The sequence below is a fragment of the Anomaloglossus baeobatrachus genome, chromosome 5 (genome assembly GCF_048569485.1).
Source record: "Anomaloglossus baeobatrachus isolate aAnoBae1 chromosome 5, aAnoBae1.hap1, whole genome shotgun sequence".
Lineage (NCBI taxonomy): Eukaryota > Metazoa > Chordata > Amphibia > Anura > Aromobatidae > Anomaloglossus > Anomaloglossus baeobatrachus.
This window is the reverse complement of record NC_134357.1, coordinates 231,826,012-231,845,575: the sequence shown is the minus strand read 5'-3', so window position 1 is coordinate 231,845,575 and position 19,564 is coordinate 231,826,012.

Genomic DNA, 19,564 nt, shown 5'->3' with positions numbered 1-19,564 from the left:
ATTTTCCCTATGGTCCAATGTGTAAATTAAACAAAAAAGTGCACGTTTGTTATGATGTCCAAGATGGGGACCAGGATGTGGACATAATAAAAAATTAGGGAACATGATAGGAGACATTTCTACAATACATATAATCATTCTTATCTATCTAATACGATGACAACAGCTCTCCATACCTGCAGTCCACCATAAGGACCACCCTCTCTAATCCCTGAAAAATGAAATCATCCTCAGTGACGAAGAGAGGGGGCTAAGCGCCCCCCATGGTCTCAGAGCATTGACTCTTCTAAGAGTTAAAAGAGTCTTGCTCCCACTGATGGGGTGCAGCTGTGGGACCCTATTTTCAGAGATGATGTCCTCCACCCAACTCTCAAAAAGCTGAAAGGGTCTTCAGTAGAGATGGATAGTCGAGCTGGGCTATCAGACGGTCACCTCTGTAGCTGTAGTGTCATTTTTCCTATGGTCCAATGTGTAAATTAAACAAAAAAGTGCACGTTTGTTATGATGTCCAAGATGGGGACCAGGATGTGGACATAATAAAAAATTAGGGAACATGATAGGAGACATTTCTACAATACATATAATCATTCTTATCTATCTAATACGATGACAACAGCTCTCCATACCTGCAGTCCACCATAAGGACCACCGTCTCTAATCCCTGAAAAATGAAATCATCCTCAGTGACGAAGAGAGGGGGCTAAGCGCCCCCCATGGTCTCAGAGCATTGACTCTTCGAAGAGTTAAAAGAGTCCTGCTCCCACTGATGGGGTGCAGCTGTGGGACCCTATTTTCAGAGATGATGTCCTCCACCCAACTCTCAAAAAGCTGAAAGGGTCTTCAGTAGAGATGGATAGTCGAGCTGGACTATCAGACGGTCACCTCTGTAGCTGTAGTGTCATTTTTCCTATGGTCCAATGTGTAAATTAAACAAAAAAGTGCACGTTTGTTATGATGTCCAAGATGGGGACCAGGATGTGGACATAATAAAAAATTAGGGAACATGGTAGGAGACATTTCTACAATACATATAATCATTCTTATCTATCTAATACGATGACAACAGCTCTCCATACCTGCAGTCCACCATAAGGACCACCCTCTCTAAAAATGAAATCATCCTCAGTGACGAAGAGAGGGGGCTAAGCGCCCCCCATGGTCTCAGAGCATTGACTCTTCTAAGAGTTAAAAGAGTCCTGTTCCCACTGATGGGGTGCAGCTGTGGGACCCTATTTTCAGAGATGATGTCCTCCACCCAACTCTCAAAAAGCTGAAAGGGTCTTCAGTAGAGATGGATAGTCGAGCTGCGCTATCAGAAGGTCACCTCTGTAGCTGTAGTGTCATTTTTCCTATGGTCCAATGTGTAAATTAAACAAAAAAGTGCACGCTTGTTATGATGTCCAAGATGGGGACCAGGATGTGGACATAATAAAAAATTAGGGAACATGATAGCAGACATTTCTACAATACATATGATCATTCTTATCTATCTAATACGATGACAACAGCTCTCCATACCTGCAGTCCACCATAAGGACCACCCTCTCTAATCCCTGAAAAATGAAATCATCCTCAGTGACGAAGAGAGGGGGCTAAGCGCCCCCCATGGTCTCAGAGCATTGACTCTTCTAAGAGTTAAAAGAGTCCTGCTCCCACTGATGGGGTGCAGCTGTGGGACCCTATTTTCAGAGATGATGTCCTCCACCCAACTCTCAAAAAGCTGAAAGGGTCTTCAGTAGAGATGGATAGTCGAGCTGGGCTATCAGACGGTCACCTCTGTAGCTGTAGTGTCATTTTCCCTATGGTCCAATGTGTAAATTAAACAAAAAAGTGCACGTTTGTTATGATGTCAAAGATGGGGACCAGGATGTGGACATAATAAAAAATTAGGGAACATGATAGGAGACATTTCTACAATACATTTAATCATTCTTATCTATCTAATACGATGACAACAGCTCTCCATACCTGCAGTCCACCATAAGGACCACCCTCTCTAATCCCTGAAAAATGAAATCATCCTCAGTGACGAAGAGAGGGGGCTAAGCGCCCCCCATGGTCTCAGAGCATTGACTCTTCTAAGAGTCCTAAGAGTCCTGCTCCCACTGATGGGGTGCAGCTGTGGGACCCTATTTTCAGAGATGATGTCCTCCACCCAACTCTCAAAAAGCTGAAAGGGTCTTCAGTAGAGATGGATAGTCGAGCTGGGCTATCAGATGGTCACCTCTGTAGCTGTAGTGTCATTTTTCCTATGGTCCAATGTGTAAATTAAACAAAAAAGTGCACGTTTGTTATGATGTCCAAGATGGGGACCAGGATGTGGACATAATAAAAAATTAGGGAACATGATAGGAGACATTTCTACAATACATATAATCATTCTTATCTATCTAATATGATGACAACAGCTCTCCATACCTGCAGTCCACCATAAGGACCACCGTCTCTAATCCCTGAAAAATGAAATCATCCTCAGTGACGATGAGAGGGGGCTAAGCGCCCCCCATGGTCTCAGAGCATTAACTCTTCTAAGAGTTAAAAGAGTCCTGCTCCCACTGATGGGGTGCAGCTGTGGGACCCTATTTTCAGAGATGATGTCCTCCACCCAACTCTCAAAAAGCTGAAAGGGTCTTCAGTAGAGATGGATAGTCGAGCTGGGCTATCAGACGGTCACCTCTGTAGCTGTAGTGTCATTTTTCCTATGGTCCAATGTGTAAATTAAACAAAAAAGTGCACGTTTGTTATGATGTCCAAGATGGGGACCAGGATGTGGACATAATAAAAAATTAGGGAACATGATAGGAGACATTTCTACAATACATATAATCATTCTTATCTATCTAATACGATGACAACAGCTCTCCATACCTGCAGTCCACCATAAGGACCACCCTCTCTAATCCCTGAAAAATGAAATCATCCTCAGTGACGAAGAGAGGGGGCTAAGCGCCCCCCATGGTCTCAGAGCATTGACTCTTCTAAGAGTTAAAAGAGTCCTGCTCCCACTGATGGGGTGCAGCTGTGGGACCCTATTTTCAGAGATGATGTCCTCCACCCAACTCTCAAAAAGCTGAAAGGGTCTTCAGAAGAGATGGATAGTCGAGCTGGGCTATCAGACGGTCACCTCTGTAGCTGTAGTGTCATTTTTCCTATGGTCCAATGTGTAAATTAAACAAAAAAGTGCACGTTTGTTATGATGTCCAAGATGGGGAGCAGGATGTGGACATAATAAAAAATTAGGGAACATGATAGGAGACATTTCTACAATACATATAATCATTCTTATCTATCTAATACGATGACAACAGCTCTCCATACCTGCAGTCCACCATAAGGACCACCCTCTCTAATCCCTGAAAAATGAAATCATCCTCAGTGACGAAGAGAGGGGGCTAAGCGCTCCCCATGGTCTAGGAGCATTGACTCTTCTAAGAGTCCTAAGAGTCCTGCTCCCACTGATGGGGTGCAGCTGTGGGACCCTATTTTCAGAGATGATGTCCTCCACCCAACTCTCAAAAAGCTGAAAGGGTCTTCAGTAGAGATGGATAGTCGAGCTGGGCTATCAGACGGTCACCTCTGTAGCTGTAGTGTGATTTTTCCTATGGTCCAATGTGTAAATTAAACAAAAAAGTGCACGTTTGTTATGATGTCCAAGATGGGGACCAGGATGTGGACATAATAAAAAATTAGGGAACATGATAGGAGACATTTCTACAATACATATAATCATTCTTATCTATCTAATACGATGACAACAGCTCTCCATACCTGCAGTCCACCATAAGGACCACCCTCTCTAAAAATGAAATCATCCTCAGTGACGAAGAGAGGGGGCTAAGCGCCCCCCATGGTCTCAGAGCCTTGACTCTTCTAAGAGTTAAAAGAGTCCTGCTCCCACTGATGGGGTGCAGCTGTGGGACCCTATTTTCAGAGATGATGTCCTCCACCCAACTCTCAAAAAGCTGAAAGGGTCTTCAGTAGAGATGGATAGTCGAGCTGGGCTATCAGACGGTCACCTCTGTAGCTGTAGTATCATTTTCCCTATGGTCCAATGTGTAAATTAAACAAAAAAGTGCACGTTTGTTGTTATGATGTCCAAGATGGGGACCAGGATGTGGACATAATAAAAAATTAGGGAACATGATAGGAGACATTTCTACAATACATATAATCATTCTTATCTATCTAATACGATGACAACAGCTCTCCATACCTGCAGTCCACCATAAGGACCACCCTCTCTAATCCCTGAAAAATGAAATCATCCTCAGTGACGAAGAGAGGGGGCTAAGCGCCCCCCATGGTCTCAGAGCATTGACTCTTCTAAGAGTCCTAAGAGTCCTGCTCCCACTGATGGGGTGCAGCTGTGGGACCCTATTTTCAGAGATGATGTCCTCCACCCAACTCTCAAAAAGCTGAAATGGTCTTCAGTAGAGATGGATAGTCGAGCTGGGCTATCAGACGGTCACCTCTGTAGCTGTAGTGTCATTTTTCCTATGGTCTAATGTGTAAATTAAACAAAAAAGTGCACGTTTGTTGTTATGATGTCCAAGATGGGGACCAGGATGTGGACATAATAAAAAATTAGGGAACATGATAGGAGACATTTCTACAATACATATAATTATTCTTATCTATCTAATACGATAACAACAGCTCTCCATACCTGCAGTCCACCATAAGGACCACCCTCTCTAATCCCTGAAAAATGAAATCATCCTCAGTGACGAAGAGAGGGGGCTAAGCGCCCCCCATGGTCTCAGAGCATTGACTCTTCTAAAAGTCCTAAGAGTCCTGCTCCCACTGATGGGGTGCAGCTGTGGGACCCTATTTTCAGAGATGATGTCCTCCACCCAACTCTCAAAAAGCTGAAAGGGTCTTCAGTAGAGATGGATAGTCGAGCTGTAGTGTTATCTTTCTTACGGTTCTAATGTGTAAATGTGTTATGATGTCCAAGATGGGGACCAGGATGTGGAAATGATAACAAAATAGGGAACATGATAGGAGACATTTTTACAATACAGACCTGCATCCCATCGAATGTTAAGGGCATATAGAGACAATCAACTTGTATGTAGACTAATCCAAGGTCCAGGTTCTATTGGTGCAATGCCCAGATTCCAAAATGTAACATCTTTCTGAACATGCAGATGGATAGGGATTCTTTATGCATGGTGATGTCAACTTCCCGTATAGGAAAACAGAGTAATGGCTGTAATAGAATACCATAAAACAGATTCCAGATTTTGTTCTATATAGTCAGTGTGTGATGACACATAAGGCACCAAATACAATATACCGGTAGTCCTATAATCTAACACTAATCAATATAATGGCCCTTTCTAAATTCTTCAGTCTTCCTTTCTAGATCCCGATATACTCCCTGGAAAAAAAGAAAAAAAGAAAGGGTCAAAGTCCTAGAATTCAGAAGACTAATGTAAAAATGGAAGATGGACTTCAATTGGTTTTGTTTATATGTGATCTGAGGTCCTTAAATTAGATTGTGACTAGATGCTCCATATGTGCACATACGTGAGAACAAATAATGGATAACCATCCCCCACCTACCAATTCTTCAGATTATAATGACATATTACAATGCAGACGTTACAACATTCCAAATTGTAATGGTCCCAGTGATCTAAAATGGCGGAGTTTGCTCCACATTTTTCTGTATCACTCACTTCAAAACCTGCCAATCCATATTTTTTCAATTTTGCACCTTAATGCTAAATGTGCGGCAATATTATGCCAGTGCAAGTGTTTAAGCATGGCAATGCACTTCCAATGTTAGATCAGATCAATGCGTCAAATAATTCAAGTCAAGTAAAACAAATCTATTTTAGAAAACTGGTATTTTTTATCATGTTAAAAATGATTGTCACAGAAACTTATTTGATGTATGGGTGGCACGGTGACTGCAGCGCTGGGGTCCTTGGTTCAAGTCCCACTAAGGACAACATCTGCAAGGAGTTTGTATGTTCTTCCCGTGCTTGCGTGGGTTTCCTCCGGTTTCCCACACTCCAATAACATACTGATAGGGAATTTAGATTGTGAACCCCAATTGGGACAGTGTTGCCAATGTATGTAAAATGCTGTGGAATTGATAGCGCTATATAAATATTATTATCTCCAAGTGGATGTCTCCATGTTTGCTGCATGGAGCTCTCTGCGTCCAACATTCCGCCATGTGACCTCACATAGAACCTTCATCACCCAAGTCTACACATTCTAACAGCAAAGACTGAAGCAATGTATAGTGCGTTACAGCCACAATCAGGACATTTGGAGGGTAAAGCTATGTTCACACAGGTTGTTTTTGGTGGGTTTTTTTTTTGCATTTTGTTTTATTTGTTTTATGCAAATACATGGTAACAAAAAACTGCTTGTTATCATACTAGCAAAACCTATGAGATTCCAGAAATCTCCTGCACACACAGACTCACACCGACTTTTATTTTTCCTTACTGAACTGGCAAAATGCTGCGTTTTGTAAAGAAGCAGCATGCCTATTCTCTCAGCATTTGTTTTTGTTGTTTTTTTCACCATTGAAAGCCATGAGAGTAAAAAAACGCAGCAGTGCATTTTTTGGTGCGTTTTTTGCCGCTTTTTTTGTGAATGAAAGAAACTTTATTTAACATGTACTGTAAACAAGTGACAGACTTAAAACCCAGTAACAAACGTGGCAAAAACTCAGCACAAAAACGCAGCTTGTTTATTACTGCTAAAAGATCAGGTTTTGCTTCTAATCAAAGCACCAAAAACGCCTTGTGGGAACATAGCCTAAGCGTTCATGTTGGCACAAGTTTAACTGATTGAAAACCCTGTTAGGCTATGTGCGCACAGTGCGTTTTTCGCGGCATTTTTGCACGTTTTTCGGGTGCGTTTTTGGCCTCAAAACTGCAGGATTTTGCTTCCCCAGCAAAGTCTATGAGTTTTCATTTTTGCTGTCCGCACACACGGTTTTTTTTCCTGCGTTTTTGAGTTAAAAAAAAAAATTGACATGTCAGTTCTTTCCTGCGTTTTTCTGCGTTTTCCCCCCATGCAATGCATTGGAAAAACGCAGCAAAACGCAGAGATCAAAAACGCAGCAAAACGCAGCCAAAAACGCACCAAATTGCGGCAAAAACGCATGCGTTTTTTGATGCATTTTTTCGACGCAGGTGCATTTTTGTGCGTTTTTAGCGGCCAAAAACGCACAATAAGCAGCGTCAAAAAGACGCAGTGTGCGAACCTAGCCTAAAGCTCCTCATTTACCTGTGTTGTTGATCCCGGATCCTCCACTCTCCTCGTCTTCACCTTCTGAGATGAGTCATCAATCCTGGATCCACCGCCCTCTTTGTCTTCACCTCTTGACTTGAACCTCTGAGTCCACAATCCTCGAGCGTCCACTCTCATTATCTTCACCTCCAGACATGACAATGTATCTTCAATCCTGGATCCTCTGCTGTTTGTCTTCTGAGATGACCATCTGTGTCCTCGATCCTTTGCTCTCCTCAACTTCATTTACTGAAATGAGCATTTGTCTCCTGTACACCAACTTCTATAGATTCTCAGTCATTGTGACATCACGCTGTGGGGTAACAATGGCCACCTGTATTAGATGATGTCACATATGTGACCATGAGGGACATCTCCTGTTATTAACATTGATGACAAGTAGTAATTATATAGGAGAACATATTGGTTAGGATCAAGCCTGTGAGGAGCCTGGTGATTAAGAGTCAAAAGTAAAATATGTTTATTTTGTCTGAAAAATCTAAATCTAATATATAACGCTGAATGTGTGTGTGCGTGTGTGTGTGTGTGTGTGTGTGTGTGTGTGTGTGTGTATGTACAGTACAGACCAAAAGTTTTTTGACACATTTTCTCATTCAAAGAGTTTTCTTTATTTTCATGACTCTGAAAATTGTAGATTGGACAGGACAATGACCCCAAACACACCTCCAGGCTGTGTAAGGGCTATTTGACTAAGGAGGAGAGTGATGGGGTGCTACGCAAGATGACCTGGCCTCCACAGTCACCAGACCTGAAACCAATCAAGATGAAGGCAAAAGGGCCTACAAGTGCTAAGCATCTCTGGGAACCCCTTCAAGACTGTTGGAAGACCATTTCGGGTGACTACCTCTTAGGCCCCCTTCACACGTCCGTGAAAATAAGGGTGAACAGGATGAATGACAAGAAAAATTGTGTTTGTGGCAAAAAATGGTGGTGTTGCTTTATAAAATTACATTAAAAATAAAGAAAGAAAAAATGTCTTTATAAAAGTAGTAGTGAAGAAAAAAGTGGAAATAAAAGGGGGGTGTAAACTATTTTACTAATAAAAATAAAAAGTAAAAATAAATAAAATAAAAATCATGAGTGCTGTGTTATAATAGAAAATGCGGTGTAAGAATGAATATCTGGGTTGAGCGTTCAGCGAATGAGTGATAGAAATTGTTACAAAAAGGAGTGTGTACGGTTTATGCAAAAATCTTCAGAATACGTAAATGAAAATTATATGCATGTGGAATGTCCCCCATGCTTTGTAAAAAATCATTTGTGAAAACATAAATAAAATATATATTATATATATATATATATATATATATATATATATATATATATTAAAAAAATAAATAAATATATATGTGTGTATATATATATATATATATATATATATGTATAAAATCAACGTGGAAAGGTGCAGCTGGAATGGAGACTTCAGGTATTGTAATTAAAATCCAAAATTTATTGCAAATGGATTAAAAAAGTTTCCAGAGTTCAATAGCAAGGTGCAGACATCACGCTAAACAGACTACGCGTTTCGGCGGAGACAATATGCCGCCTTCTTCAGAGTCTCAACGGTTTCCTAGCAGCTATTTTACCATGAAGGCCTGCTGCACAAAGTCTCCTCTTAACAGTTGTTCTAGAGATGAGAAGGTGTGTCCAAACCTTTGGTCTGTAATGTATATATATATACTAGCTGTACTACCTGGCTTCGCCTGGGTTAATCACTGTTGTTAACAAAATAGAATGTATTAACAAAAATGTATTCTGCACACAAAAACCACAAAATAAATATATAGAAATGTAATTATTAAAAGGCAAAAACTAGCTAATAGAAGCATTTCACAACACATATTTCAACACCACAGATATTCCACACAGATTTAACTAAATTGGCCAAGAAATGTGCTCCGTCTGTCTCTTTCCCCGTCTCTCTTTCCCCGTCTGTCTCTTTCCTCTGTCTGTCTCTTTTTTTTGTCTGTCTCCATCTCTCTGTCACTTTCCCCATCTGTCTCTTTCTAGGTCTGTCTCTTTCCCAGGTCTGTCTCTTTCCCAGGTCTGTTTTTTTCCCCGTCTGTCTCCCCGTCTCTTTGTCTGTGTCTTTTCCTGTCTGTCTCTTTCCCTGTCTGCCTGTCTCTGTCTGTCTCTTTCCTTGTCTGTCTCTATTTCTCTGTCTTTTTCCCCGTCTGTCTCTATGAAGGTCTGTGTCTTTCCCCATCTATTTTTGTCTGTCTCTCTGGTTGTCTCCTCCTTCCTTGTCTGCCTGTCTCTGTCCCTGTCTGCATGTCTGTCTGTCTGTCTCTTTCCAAGTCTGTCTCTTTCCAGGTCTGTCTCTTTCTAGGTCAGTCTCTGTCTGTCTCTCTATCTGTCTCTGTCTGTCTCTTTCACCGTCTGTCTCTGTCTCTTTCCCTGTCTCTCTGTCTCTGTCTGTCTTTCTGTCTGTCTCTCTGTCTGTCTCTCTGTCTCTCTCTGTCTGTCTCTTGTCTGTCTGTATGTCTCTCTGTCTGTCTCTGTCTGTCTCTCTGTCTGTCTCTGTCTGTCTCAGTCTGTCTGTGTGTCTCTCTGTCTGTCTCTCTATCTGTCTCTGTCTGTCTCTGTCTGTCTCTCTCTATCCGTCTCCCCACCAACATCTTATTACCTCACATATAAGCTTCTTATACTATGAATGTCTTTTGCTCCTATAGCAACCAATCACAGCTCCTACTAATAACCTGTAGTTCCAGGCTCCATTTACTTTAATGGAGCCATGTTTTTTGGAGAGTAACTATAAAGCGCAGGGTTACATTTTCCTGTCAAAACATAGTCTACGACGTTCCCTGTGTCACATGAGGTGTCTATGCAAAATATCGTGATTGTAAATGCGACGGTGCGGATACACTTTTCGTTTCACTTTTTCCTCATTATGTAGATAGGGGCAAAATTGATTGGTAAATTGGAACGCGCGGGGTTGAAATTTCACCTCACAATATAGCCTATGACGCTCTCGGGGTCCAGACATGTGAGTGTGCAAAATTTTGTGGCTGAAGCTGCTACGGTGCAGATGCAAATCCCGGACATACACACACACACACACACACACACACACACACACACACACACACACACACACACACACACACACACACACACACACTGTGTAGACAGTACTTTGCATTGCAACACTTTTAGGCAGGCATGGCAAAAATGGAAATTTAATAGAAGCGTAAATGTATTATAAATCTAATTATTTTTTTTATCAATTAAGAAAATATAAATGTAGTGAATAAAAATTAAATTAAATCTAATCGATATTTGAAGTGACCGTCCTTTGACTTCAAAACAACCTGAAAACATCAATTCTTCAAGGTACACTTGTACACAAATATAGAAGGAACTCAGGAAGGTTATTCTAAAGATCTCGGAGTACTAACCCCACATGTGGATGTGGCTTGTGCAAATCCTTTTGTCTCTTTCTGTAATCCCAGACAGACTCAAACGATGTTTTGATCAGAGCCCTGCGGGGGCCAAATCATCACTTCCAGGATCCCTTGTCCTTTTTTTTTTTTTTGCTGAAGATAGTTCTTAATTAGTGATAGGATAACCCAGACTGTAAAATCCGGGATCAGTGCTGGATACTTAGGGGTGCTTCACACACAGCGAGCTCGCTGCCGAGATCGCTGCTGAGTCACGCTTTTTGTGACGCAGCAGTGACCTCATTAGCGATCTCGCTGTGTGTGACACTGAGCAGCGATCTGGCCCCTGCTGCGAGATCGCTGCTCGTTACACATAGCCCTGGTTCGTTTTCTTCAAAGGCGCTCTCCCACTGTGACACACAGATCGCTGTGTGTGACAGCGAGAGAGTGACAAATGAAGCGAGCAGGGAGCAGGAGCCGGCGTCTGGCAGCTGCGGAGGCTGGTAACTAAGATAAACATCGGGTAACCAAGGTGGTTACCCGATATTTACCTTAGTTACCAGCCTCCGCAGCTCTCACGCTGCCTGTGCTGCCGGCTCCGGCTTTCTGCACATGTAGCTGCTGTACACATCGGGTTAATTAACCCGATGTGTACTGTAGCTAAGAGAGCAAGGAGCCAGCGCTAAGCAGTGTGCGCGGCTCCCTGCTCTCTGCACATGTAGCTGCATTACACATCGGGTTGACTAACCCGATGTGTACTGTAGCTAGGAGAGCAAGGAGCCAGCGCTCAGTGTGCATGGCTCCCTGCTCCCTGCACACACAGCTAAGCGGTGTGCGCTGGTAACTAATGTAAACATCGGGTAACCATACCCGATGTTTACCTTAGTTACCAGTGTCCGCAGCTTCCAGACGCCAGCTCCGTGCAAGCGCAGCATCGCTTGCACATCGCTGCTGGCTGGGGGCTGTTCACTGGTCGCTGGTGAGATCTGCCTGTTTGACTGCTCACCAGCGACCATGTAGCGATGCAGCAGCGATCCTGACCAGGTCAGATCGCTGGTCGGATCGCTGCTGCATCGCTAAAGTGTGAAGGTACCCTTAGTATTCGTGCACCGACATCAGATCTGGAGATCTCAGGGAAATCCGTGTAACTATCAGCCATCCAGATAATTACAAAAAATAAAGGAAAAACAAAGCAAATAGGAATAAGCAGAAGCGTTATTGAAGCACCCAACGGGGCCTGGGGGGACACTTGTCGCCGGGCCAGTGAAGGGTCGGGGGATTTCAAGGGTGGCCTGATCGGTTTCGTGACCCTGAGGTGTCCACGGAAGGGGATGGATGGGATAATGGGGGTAGCAGTGGATGAGGGTGAGAATGATTGTCTCGTGACACCACCTGCGGTATGCGACCAGGGATTAGCCGCTGCTGCTGTCACTGTCCTCCAGGGCGGATGGTTGTAGCAGAAAAGATGGTTCTGCTCCCCACAGGTGGATCGGGCCCCGGGGAGGATGATGAGGGGAGTAGTAATGGCCGTTGGCGCTGAAGCACGGGGCGACAGCAGTAACAGGCTGACACAGTGTCTGCAGTTCCAGGTGTCTTTACTTACTGTTCCACTGCTGCCCCAGAGAACCGGTCATCGCCATGATGGGCCCCAGTCGATCCCGGATCCGTGGGAGGTCAGACCCGGTACAGTGGTCGGTGGACTCTTCCTGCTTGCGCCTTTAGAGATGGATTCCGTGGCCTGAAGCTACTTGGGGACCCCGGTTCTTTAAGTATTGACTCCTGTCCTGTATGCAGGTGTCGCTGGTCCGTGGTGGGGCCTGACTGAGATCTCGACTCCGGACCCTATATGGCACTGTGCTCCGGGAACTTTGGTGGCCAGAGGGACATACAATCCCCCTGTCCTGCAGATTCTGGTGATTCTACTTGAAGTTTATTCTACCCTAGGATTCTGCACCCTGCACTGGCAACCTGGTTGTGTGTATGAGTTGGCATGTAGTGGAACCGGTACCAACCTCCTCTGGATCCAGGATGAGTACCGCATCTTAAGTGAGGTGCAGTACCCTGTGGCGACTGAGGCCTCAGTGGCGCCAAATTATACTTAACAAGTTTCCTGCGCAGCTGTAACACTACTTCCACGGCTGCTCATTACCCTCCTGCGTGTTCACTGCTTCTCCTGACTAAATATGAAAATTGCATGTGAGTGGTGTGGTCATGTGATGACTGCTGGAACCAGAATGCAGAGCTGAATCCTGACAGGGAGTATATTACATGCTATTAGGATTGGGCTTCAGGGCTTAATTTTATTGTTAAAGGGGTTGTTCAGGTTTATGATGAAAGTCTGTAGTCACTTTTATTCCTCCCCTTCTTTCCATACTGTGGCAGTATTTTTTCCTCCCCTCACCCTCCCCCATACTGTGTCTAAAGATGACCCCCACCCTCCGTTGTTCCTCTTCGGTGTCTTCAGCTCTGTGACTTGACTACTCACCACCACCTCTACTTACCGCCTCTGTGGGCTTCCGCACTGATGACTGATGTCAGCAGTGTGATTAGCTAACCTGATCACAGTACTGAAGTCACACTGACCTGGAAGTCAGCGCCGGTGGTCACAGGGTTCAATTATACTGGCGTCTGAAAGACACCAGTACAATTGGTCTCAGGGAGCCGTGTGCTGCACTTTCTCTGAGTCCGTCTGTCAGCTTGACACTATGGAGGGCGCAAGACACAGCGTCTGGAGAGATTCTCAGAGCATGGCATCAGGTGGACTGACGGCGCCCCCCTAGAACTGCGCTCGGGGCACATACCCTGCCAGCCCCCCTAGATACGCTTCTGGGTTAGTTCTCCAAGATATTTGGAACAACCTCCCTGCCAAGTTCCTTCACAAATTATGTACAAGGAAACCTAGAAGAATTGATGCTTTGATGCTATTCTGAAGGCAAAGTGTGGTCTCACCAAATATTAATTTCATTCAGATTACTCTTCTGTTTATTCACTTTCATTAAGTTAATAAAAAATAAACTATTACCACTTTTATTTTTAAATATTTCTAGCTTTTTAGCATTTTTTAAGGACTTGACTAAAACTTTTGCACAATACTGTATATAAATATAAGAAAGGCCCTTGTTACTCATACCAACCAATCAAAGCTCAGTTTACTCCATAAAATAAATTCGTTCTTGGATTAATTGCTAAAGGTAATAAGGACAGTTTGACTATTAAACAGGTTTCATGAATGAGGCTCAATGTGAACCCTACTCTATATCTTTATAATATCAGACTAGAGTTCTCCTGATTCTTCAGTTTGTGCTACTCATTAAAGGGAACCTGTCAGGTCCCCTTTGACCTCCAACTCCAGAAGCATTCACAGCCTTAGGCCTGCGCCACACATCCGTGCCTCCGGCACGTGTTTGTCATTTTTTACACGTACCGGCGGCACGGAGACACTTTAACCAATGCTACCCTATTGTAGCAGGCACACACACGTAAAACCACACGGAACGTGTGTCCGTGTGCGTTTGTACGTGTGTGCGATTTTCAAAGCGCTGACATGTCCGTTTTTTCACCGGCAGCACGGGTGTCACATGGCCCGCACCCGTACCACACGGGTGTAGTGTGGATGCGGTCCCGTGTGACACGCGCCGGAGAAAACACACATGTCAGTGAAAAAAAAAACAAAACATTTACTCACCTTCTCCAGCCCTCCTGTCTCTGCCGCTGCTGCCTCTTGCTGCCGACCGCCGCTCATTATTCTCATTGAATATTCACTTCACTGCCTGGCAGCAGCAGCAGCGGGGAGACGGGAGGGCTGGAGACCGAGGATCAGCACCACGGACAGCAGCGCGGACAGCAGGAAGGACCAGGTGAGTATAATAATTACTGATTCTACGTGTGCTATCGCGGATAGCACACGTAGAACACACGTGTCACGCACGTACCAGAGACACGTACTTACCTGCATGCAACACGCAGGGAAAATACGTGTCTCTCGGCACGTGCGTGAATTTCACGTGAGTGTGGCAGAGGCCTTAGGACTGCCAGAATCCAGCCCGTTGGGCTGTCCAGATCACAGCAGACGGAGGAGATTGGCACAATCTTTGTGGAGACCACAGTATATGCAGTGCCCGGCCGGAACCTCCACCCCCTCCCCAGGGGGTAGGTGGAGGCCGGCATGACGTGGCTAGGGGGATAGGGTGAAAAGAGAGAGGGGTGGGGGGTTTAGGGACCGTTAGGCTAGGAGCGGGAAGAACCAGGCATTGCTGCGGCTGCAGCTGAAGTGGTTGTCACTGCTGGACACTGCTGTCAAAAAAAAAAAAAAAAAAAAAGAGAAACCGTTCTTTTACCTGCTATGGACGGTCTGCTGGAGGAGCTGCGGGGGGCGGCCCGGCGCCATCCCTCCGGCTGGTTGGAGGAGCAGCTGCGGGCGGTGCTGACCGGTGGCGTGGTGTCGGGTGAGTCTGCCCCGGCTAGGCCGCAGGCGCGGCCCGCTCGTTGCGGTCGGCGGTCGGGGGGGGGCTCCGGGGCCGGCCGCGGAGGTCTCTCCTGTTGCTAGGGGGCGGCCATGCCGCAGGTCCAGGCCTCCGGAGCGCCTCTCTCCCGGCGGTTCCGGGCGGGCCACTGGGCAGGCGCGTCCTGCTCGCAGGCCGCGGTTAGAGCCGGGGCGGTCCGGTGCAGTGCCTGCGGGGCCTCGGCAGCAGCGGGGAAGCCCCATCAGGAACCCTCCGGCGGTGGGGGAGGTGTCCAGCCTTGGGAGCCCCCTCCGCGCCGGGAGGAATTCACGTCCGCGGCTGAGGTCAGCGGTGGTTAGTAGGCCTCGGCCCGATATGGGGGAGGGGCCTGCTGCTACCTGGCATCAAGGGGACCTGGAGGCTGCGGCAGGCCGCACTGGCGATGTTCCGGTCGGGCGGCCTGGCTGGACGGCACGGGAAGCACAGGACGGACGGCAGGATCCCTGGCAGGAGGTCGGCAGGCAAGGGTGGGACTGCTCTGGGTCTCAGCAGCAGCCTGGTGTTCGGGATCCAGGAGCGGCAGTGCGTGGACCACCTGGATTGGGCTCGGGACCGACCGATCCGAGGTTACCTTCGCCGAGCGGACCAGTGGAGGACTTCAGACAGGAGAGGGACGCGGCTGGACGGCAGGATTCTGGACTGACGGCTGGCGGGATCACAGCTCCTGCGCAGCTTGTTGAGTATAGCTCTGTGTCTTGTTTGTCTTCTTTGACTAATGAGGTGTCAAGTAGCGCAGTGGGTCCGGCTGGGGCTGGGATGGCTCAGGTGCAGGCGGCTCCGCCGGGGTCACTAGGGGTTGTGGAGGTCTTGTCGGAGGTCAGGCAGTTGTTGGCGCGGCTAGAGGGGAGCGGGAGTGTCGGAAGTTGTGCGTCGGCGTGGGTGGGATCGGGGGTCCCGGGTGTGGGGGTGGCGGCGGCGAGTGCGGCGGAGGTACGGCGGGGGTCCGAGCCAGTGTCTGTTTCTGTGCAGACGGAAAAAGACAAGGATCGGATTCATTTGGATGATAAGGCGAGGGGGGAGGTGTATGTGTGTTTTGAGGGGCCGCTGGGCTCGCATTTGAAGAACGAAGTTAGGGAAAAAATTTGGAGGGATGATTATGTTGAAATCTTCTCTTTGTTGCCGTTAGAAAAATTTAATTTGGACAAGCCCAAGAAAGACGACAACAAAAAAGAGGATGATGAGAAGCGGCGGTGGCGGTTGATCCCTCAGACGTTTACAAACTGGCTGCAAGCGTTTGCAATTTTAGCCAGTGTAATAGGGGAAAAGGCGCCGGACAACTGTTCGCACCTTTTCTGCTATTTGGATTCTATAGGGGAAGCTTATAGGGTGTATGGGGGGCAGGCCTGGTTGCGGTACGACGAACAGTTTCGTCAGCGGAAAGCCATTCGGCCATCCATAAGATGGGACCAGAAGGATATTGGGCTCTGGTTGCGGGTCATGGCACCGACTCGGTATGGGCAATCCTTTCCAGGGGCGGCCGGGGCTTCCGGCCAGGCTGGGGGGCGGTACGGCCAGCAGGCCGGCGGGGGAGCCGGAGGTCAGCCGGGATCGCAGAAATCAGGACTTTGCTGGCTCTTCAATGAGGGCCAGTGCAAGTTTGGGGAGCAGTGTAAGTTTAAACACCACTGCTCACACTGTAGCGGCACCAATCACGGGGCGTCGAAGTGTTTCCGACGTAGCAGGGTCAAGGGGGGGCCTGGTAATTCAAAAGGGGGAGACTCCAGTGAAGCTTAAAGAGATGCTCCCTTACCTAAATAGGTTTCCTAGGAGGGAGGAGGCAGAGTTGCTAGCGAGGGGTTTTCAGTTCGGTTTTTGCATTCCTTCTGGAGCAGGTCCGGGGCAGGGGCATTTTAAGAATTTACAGTCGGCAAGCCAGCATCCGGATGTGGTACGGGAGAAGTTGGAAAAGGAGGTGTCTTTGGGGCGTATGGCGGGGCCGTTTCGGTCCCCGCCTTTTCCGGATCTGGTGGTTTCACCGTTGGGGGTGGTGCCGAAGAAGGAGGCGAATAAGTTTCGGCTGATTCACCACTTATCTTACCCGCGGGGGGGGATCGGTGAATGATGGTATAGATCCTGAGCTATGCTCGGTGGTGTATACGTCGTTTGACGAAGCGTCGGCCTGGGTGCGGCGGTGTGGACGGGGGGCTCTGATGGCTAAGACGGATATTGAATCCGCATTTCGGTTGTTGCCGGTTCATCCGGACAGTGTACGCTTGCTCGGCTGTTTTTGGGAAGGGAATTATTTTGTTGACAGATGCCTGCCCATGGGATGCTCGTTGTCCTGTTCATTGTTTGAGGCATTTAGTTCCTTTTTTGAGTTGGTGGTTAGGGATGTTTCGGGTTTGCAGTCCGTTATTCACTATTTAGACGATTTTTTCTGTGTTGGTCCACGGAATGCGGGGGTTTGCTTGCAACGATCGAGTGGGTAGCTCAGCGTTTTGGAGTCCCGTTGGCGCCAGGGAAGACAGAGGGTCCGGGGACATGTATTTCTTTTCTTGGCATTGTTATTGATTCGGACAAGTGGGAGTTTCGGTTACCGGCGGATAAGGTGGTCGCTCTCAGGGAGCAGGTAGCGAGGGCGCTGAGGGTCAAGAAGCTTTCCCTGAGGGAGGTGCAATCGTTGCTGGGCAGACTCAATTTTGCGTGTCGGGTGATGCCGATGGGGAGGATTTTTTCACGGCGGCTTGCGATGGCCACTGCGGGAGTGCTAGTGCCTCATCATTTTGTGCGTCTTTCAGCCGACGTCAAGGCGGATTTAGAGGTGTGGGGACGATTTTTGGAGGACTATAACGGGCGGTCCCTCTTCATGGAGCCTCTAGTGGGTAATTCGGAGTTGGACTTGTTTACCGATGCATCTGGGGGTCAGGGTTTTGGGGCTTATTTTGGAGGAGAGTGGTGTGCAGAGGGATGGCCGGAGGTTTGGCGGTCGGCGGGGCTGGTGAAGAATTTGGTGCTGTTGGAAATTTTTCCTATCTTGGTGGCAGTGACTCTGTGGCAGGAGCATTTTCGGAACAGGCGGGTGCGGTTTTACTGTGATAACATGGGGGTCGTGTTAGCAATTAACAATATCTCGGCCAATTCCCCTCCGGTGATTAAAGTTTTGCGGAGATTAGTGCTGGCCTGTTTGTCCATCAATGCTTGTGTGTCTGCGTCGCATGTGCCGGGGGTGTTGAACTCTATTGCTGATGCTCTCTCTCGTTTCCAGTGGGATCGCTTCAGGGAATTGGCGCCGGGGGCGATGGCCGTGGGATTGCAGTGCCCTCCCGAACTATGGAGTGTGGTATGAGGGCAGTTGGACATTTGATCAAAGGATCGTTGGCAGAGGCGACTTGGACGGCTTATCAGCAGGCGTGGCAGCAATGGGAGGCTTGGGTGCAGTCTTTTGGTTTGATTCGGTCGGTGGAGGATCAGGTAGGCGTGTTACTCTTGTGGATTGGGCGGTGGTCGGCATGGGGTTGGTCCCAGGCAAAGGTGGGTCGGGTGGTGGCGGGCCTGGCCTTTGGGTTTAAGTTGCGGAATAGGCCGGATTTGACGAAAAACTTTTTGGTGCGGCAGGCGTTGAGGGGGTTTCGCCGGGGGCAGAGTTGTGGGGATAGAAGGAGGCCAGTGTCTTTTGCTCTCTTGGAGCGAATGGGGGCCCACCTGAGTGCGGTGTGTTCGTCTGTTTTTGAGGTTATTTTGTTTCGGCTGGCGTTTTCGTTTGCGTTTTTCGGGGCGCTCCGGATTGGGGAACTGGTGGCGGTTAGTCGGCAAGGTTCCGGGGGGATTCAGGCGCGAGATGTTCTTTTATTTGACACCAGCGTGGAATTTTGGCTCCGGAGGTCCAAGACGGATCAATCTGGTAGAGGACGGCGGGTGTTACTGGGGATGGTGGCGGAATCGGCAATGTGTCCGGTGCGGTGTTTGCGGGAGTTTAGGGGGTTGCGACCGCGGGTAGATGGGCCGTTACTTTGTCATGAGGATGGTTCTTTCTTGTCGAATTATCAGTTTCGGGCAATTTTCCGGAGGTGTGTGGAAGGTCTTGGCCTGGATCCTGGTTGTTATGCGCCTCATTCTTTTAGGATTGGTGCGGCAACTGAGGCGGCTGTGAGCGGGTTGAGTCCGGAGATAGTACGGAGGATAGGTCGGTGGGAATCCAGGAGATATTTGAGTTATGTGCGACCTTAGAATGGCTTATGAGGTGGTGAGTTTTGGATTTGTTGGGTTATGGTATGGTACTGTAATGTTTTTTGTTGTCTTCCTTTGCAGGGGACTTTTCCCGTTTGGTCTGGATATTGGGCCACTCCTTTGTGCACTGGGCAGCGATCCGGGCAGACATTCGATCGGAGGGTCGTCAGCTGGGCTTTGCACGAAGTGTGGCGGTAATCCGGTGGTTGGGTATCCGGGGCATGCGGTGGATGC